General features: G+C 54.7%; 1 long non-coding RNA gene across 1 annotated transcript; it reads left to right on the top strand.

The window, feature by feature from the left end:
• Positions 1 to 224: 224 nt before the first annotated feature.
• LOC128088568 (uncharacterized) lies at positions 225 to 3,384 on the top strand. The gene is made up of 2 exons (XR_008210291.1): positions 225 to 2,558; positions 2,647 to 3,384. It is a non-coding gene; the product is annotated as an uncharacterized LOC128088568 (long non-coding RNA).
• The last annotated feature ends 2,098 nt before the right edge of the window (positions 3,385 to 5,482 follow it).

Below are 5,482 nucleotides of genomic sequence, written 5' to 3'. Positions count from 1 at the left end.
GTGCCCCCCCCGGCCCGTGCCCTGTTTACCCCCTCAGCTGTCCGGGGCTCAGCAGCACCCCCCGCAGCCGCTCGCCCCGCGCGGTACCGCGCATGCGCCACGCTAACTGCGCCACCGCCTCCCGGGCACCGGCAGCGATCGCGGCGCCACGCAAACGGCGTAAGTCGAATTCGGGAATACTTCCCCCGGACTACCCTCCCGAGCGACACCGCCCCCCGTGATTGACAGCTCGCCAAGCCAACGGGAAAGGGGAGAGCGCTTCGGGAGGGATCGGCCAATCGGCGAGGGGAGGGGAGGGGCGGGAGCGGGGTGCCGCGCAAGGGCTGCCGGGAGTCGTAGTCACGGCGGAGCCACCGGCAGGAAGGGCATGGCGGCGTGCGAGCTGCGCAAGCCCTGCTGCAATCCCAGCCCGTCCCACCGGCCGCGAGCGCTGAGTGCAGCTCCCGCAGCGGCGCCGGGAGGGAAAAACGTGGATACGTATGAAGAGCCAGGGGGTGGCAGTGTTGGCAAAAGGCTGCAGCTCAACCTGCATGGAATGGCAGCGCCTGGCGGCGGGCTGCAAAGCATCGCAGGCGTGCCGGGTTCATTTCGCAGCCCAACGCCGTGAGCTCTGTTCGCAAAGCTTTTCGTTTAGAATCTGATTTTGCAGCCCGTGGGTAACCCCAGAAGTGAGTCCCTGCTCCCCCGTTGTGTGAATGGCACAAAAGGGCCCTTTTACATCAGGGGGAGGATGGAGGAATTCCCTGCACGCCTCGCCGTGTGAACGACAGATCGACCCTTAGCCTCAATGATTTGCCTCCATCTCACAAGCCATTAATTTCTTTAGCTGTGGTCAGAGTTCTTACAGAAGATAATTAATTGTTGCCTTTGCGTCTGTCCAGACTCTTTTAATTAAACAAATAACGATTGGTGTCCATTCCACCACCCTACGGCAGGGCTTTATCTTCTTTTCTCAGATGCCATCCTCACGGGGACCTGGAGCTCCACGCAAACCAGGCAGGCTGCAGATGCCCTTGACATGGAAGTGGAGAGGAAATTGGGGCAGAGGAGGCTTCGTTGTTGGTTTTTTTTTTTTCCGGAGCTGGTGACAGAGATAACTGAAATGGAAGGGAGCTGAGGGGAGCTGCTGCTCCTGCACGGCAGTCTAAGGAGCTCACTGCAGCCACAGAGGGAACTGGAAGCACTGTGGGGAATGTAAACAAGGCACTGTGCTCCCAGAGCCGCATAAACACCTCAGAGAGCGACCTCATGGCACAGGGCTGCTGGATTTTCAGCCTGAAGAGAGCAAGGGGTAAAACTGCCTGCGCACTGCGCTTGTTCTGCCTACAGCACAGAAGGGAAAGAAGTTTAAGTCAGATAGGAGGCACTGCTTAATGCTGGCTATAAATACAGAGCTCCCATTCTGCTCTCAGTTTACACAGAAAAGTTCAGTGTGCTTATATATATATATATAAAACTTTAAAAAATAATGACAAAGTTCAGCTTGCACCGCATGCCGCAGTGAAGGAGTCAGAGCACACGTGTGCAGGCTCACAGACAGCAGCCTTGCTCTGTGAGAGAGAAGCTGCACGATGTGCTGCAGACATCTGAGCAGCTGGAGCTGGACCAGGATTTGTTTGCAGGTGGAAGTGGCTCAAATAGAGCAGCTGAAATGAAATGTAATGGCATGCATCCTTTATTTCCCACTTCCCTTTGCTGACAGATCAGAGGAAAAAGAAAATCACGTGGCAGGGAAAGCCTGATGCTCATCCATTTTGCTCAGCCACGTGTGAGTTGGAAGAGGGGATGAGGGAACAAAGTGCAAACACGGAGCTGGTGGTGCTGAGTTAGTCTTCATCAAATAAATACACAGATGAGAAAGAAAGGGTCTAATGGAGAAATAGACTATTAATGTGTAAAAGCTGCTTTGTAGCCCGTGTGGCCTTCAGCCAGCAAGGTTTGTTTTCCTGGTTTCTTTGTGAAAACCTACAGCAAACACTTTCCTTCTTCTTGTGCGCCCGCCTGGCTTTACCTCCCTGCACAGCATAAGCGATGTTTACTTTTGATGATTAATGTCTGCTGGGAAATATTCAGATCAAAGGTACGACGGAACAGCAGAGCTCTATCTATAAGAGCACTGAATTCTGCGTGACTTGTGTGTCAGCACAACTGCAGGCATGTGCTGGGTCCTGTGTTGGGTGTGCTGGGTTGTGAAGGAGTGCTTCCATAGCCTGGAGGAGGTGGGGTCAGAGCAAGCAGGGCCCATTGCACGGCTGCTTGGAGGAAGGAGGGGAATGCATTTCCAGGGACGTTTGTCTTTCCAGGGAAGACAATTATGATGTTAGATATGGAGGCAGCTGTATCCACAGGGTGTGATTTTGCTCTCTGAGATACAACAAGCTCTGGTGTATTATAACTTATATAATTTGCTTGATTGGACACTTTTAAAGCTCTGTCTGCCCTCTCATGCAGCTGCATTGCTCTCCTTTTGCAGGCTAAGCAGCTTAAGCCTCATTATGCTCTCTTAAGCAAGTTCCACAACTCGCAGAGAGCATCTCAGCCGGGCCATAAAACTGCAGGTAAGTGGGCTGCTCCCATAGCACACGAGCTGAAAAAAAACCCCACCAAGGCTGGTGGATATTTGGATATGTGGACGTTTGCCAACAGCACAGCACTGCAGCGTTGGCCGATTTACTCTGGAAAACAGATTGAATCTCCAGGTCTCTGCGTCCCGATGGGGGAGAAGCAGGAACATCTTTCCTCTTTGTCACAAATTTGCACCAATTTCAATCATTCCCGGGGTGTGCAGAGAATTGAAAGGCCTCTGTCTGCACAGTGCAGCCAAAGTAGCGAGCAGTCAGTTTGATGCTGCATCACATAACAGCCGTGTGCCGGACAGTTGGTGCCAACCCACCACGAGTGCTGCTCAGCCCAGGCGTGAGGAGGTGGAAGAATCCGACCCTGTTATTTCAAGGCGACACTGTACCAGTTTTTGCTTCTCTTCCCTGTTTGTGGAAGAGAACCAGGGCCAGTGTTTGCTCCTGAACAAGCGTGCGGTTGTGCGCGAGCTCCTGCTGCAGTCCTGCTCCAGATGAACGGCTGCCATCTCGGCCAGGCCTCTCACCCAGATATAAAGAAGCTCTCTCGAAACGAAGAACATTCTGGATTTCGCACTTAATTGGTAAAACAGATTAATTTGACTGCCGAGACCTGGAAGAAAGGAATTGACGCACCTAGCTGGTGATTCCCGTTAACAGAGGGCTCACGCTGATTATTTCCACCAGCAACACTTCCTGCCCAGCTCTGCCAGAGGACAAACGTCGGCGTTTCCTGCAGCCGTCCCCGAGCAGTTTGGGAACTGATGCCATCAACGGGAACATCGCTGATGTAAAGCAGCAGGAGCAACCTGCCAAAGCTCTGGAGTTTCAGCTGCCATGCCAACAACCCGCGTGTTTCCCACACCAAATGTCCCCGAGGGTCAGGGAGCGCATCTCTCACACAAGGCTCGTTGCCTGTTTTGCTGTTAAATCAGCTCAAATCTCCCGCCAGCCCTGTGAGTTCCAGTCACAGCAGTGACGCTCAGGAAGAGCACAACAGAGCCAAGAAATCAGGCTGGCAGGGCTCAGCAACCCCCCGTGCTACGCCTGGGCTTTTAGTAGAACCTTCTCAGATTTCCTGGTGACTCAGACTACGCTGCTGACTGGGACGAAGGGCACAGCAAGCGCAGATGGGGTTACAGCAGCCTGCTGGCCCAGAATAGCAGCCAATGCCCACCAGTCCTGTCCCCGCTGGCAGCAGCTTTGCGTACCCCTCTGCCCCGTTCCCCTCTGAGCAGCTGCTGCGCTCTCCCAGTGCTCTGCAGAGCCACGCATTCTCTCTCTGCAGTGTCTGCAGCCCCATGCTGCAGGGCATGGTGTCGTGCTGTAACACCCTGCTGCACCCTTCCAGCAGCAGCACCCACTGGGCCTGCGCCCAGACCCCTTTCTCCCCCTTCTTTTTGCACCTTGCATTCAAGCCCTTTGGGCCCTCGCACCCAGCACAGCCTCCACATACATCCCCTTTGCTCTGCGCCCCAGCACCTTGCGCCCCACTTCCCTCTGATGCTTACAGCATGGCACACCTCTCCTCTGCACACCTTTCAGCTGAACCCCACCCCGCTGCTGCACTCTCCACGTCCCACAGCGAGGGCTGCTTGCACACCCAGTGCCCTAAAACCCACGAGCAGACCGAGCTGAAGTGCACCGGTTAACTTTTATTTCAGGTCTTTGCAGAGTTGGGTGCCAGGCAACAGTTCTCAAAGCAAGAGCACGCCCAGAGCTGGGTGCCAGCCTAGGCAGGCATGGGATCATCCACTGCCTCTCTTTCTGTTACTTAACTCCTCAGCAACACGCGTGCGCGAGCTCGGTGCCAGCTCATTAACCTCAGGTGGTTGCTCATTATCATGTCAGATCTCCACCCAGGAGAGCTTATCACTAATTACGCATAGCTCAGGCTAGAGAACATCCTTGCTTCTTTTTTCTGTTGTTCTAACATTAGAGCAGGCTTCTAGTGAAACGTTTGTACTTCCCTGTCCTTGCACTGTTTCACCATAACTTTTTGCTCTGGGTCAAATGCAGCCCCCCACCCCCAGCTTTCACTGCACCTCTGCACCCCTCTGCAGCTGCACCCAGCTTTGCACTGCATGTCACCCCTGTGCAGCCCTGCTTTGCAGTGCAACCCTCAGCCCCCATTTGCAGTTGCACCTTGCTTTTCAGCACCTCCCGCCGTGCTCCTGCACCCCTCACTCTCCTCTTTACAGACTGCACCTCGCTTTGCAGTTGCACTCTGCTCTGCACTGCGCTCCATTTTGCACCACGCTCCTCACCTCTCTTTCCCACTGCACCCCTTGCAGTTACACCCTGCTTTTGAGCAGCCCCCCGTTTGTCCTTTCGCCCCTTAACCTCTCCTTAAAGCTGTACCCTGCTTTGCTCTGCACCCTGCTTTGCATCCCCCCCTCACCTCCCATTCCCATTGCACTCACTGCAGTTGCATGCTGCTTTTCAGCACCCCCATTTGTCTTTGCACCCCTTACCCCCTCCTTAAAGTAATACCCCACTTTGCACTGCACCCCTCACCTCCCATTGCACCCTTTGCAGCTGCACGCTGCAGTTCAGCACACCCCACTTCACAGCTGCACCCCACTTCACACCATTTTGCATCTGCACCCCGCACTGCATTGCTCCCCTCACCTCCCATTCCCATTGCACCCCTTGCAGTTGCACACTGCATTTCAGCACACCCTACCCCACATCACCCCCCTTGCCCCCCGTTTCCACTGCACTCTGCAGCTGCACGCTGCTTTCCAGCACACCCCCCTTTGTCCTTTCACCCCTAACCCCCTCCTTAAAGCTGTATAGCAGCTGCACCCCACTTCACAGCACACCATTGTGCAGCTGCACCCTGCTTTGCACCTCCTCACCTCCCATTTGCACTGCACCCCTTGCAGCTGCACGCTGCTTTCCAG

The sequence above is a fragment of the Tympanuchus pallidicinctus genome, unplaced genomic scaffold (assembly GCF_026119805.1).
Source record: "Tympanuchus pallidicinctus isolate F22 unplaced genomic scaffold, pur_lepc_1.0 scaffold35, whole genome shotgun sequence".
Lineage (NCBI taxonomy): Eukaryota > Metazoa > Chordata > Aves > Galliformes > Phasianidae > Tympanuchus > Tympanuchus pallidicinctus.
Note: the sequence above shows the minus strand (reverse complement) of the source record. Positions and strands in the feature narration are given on the sequence as shown.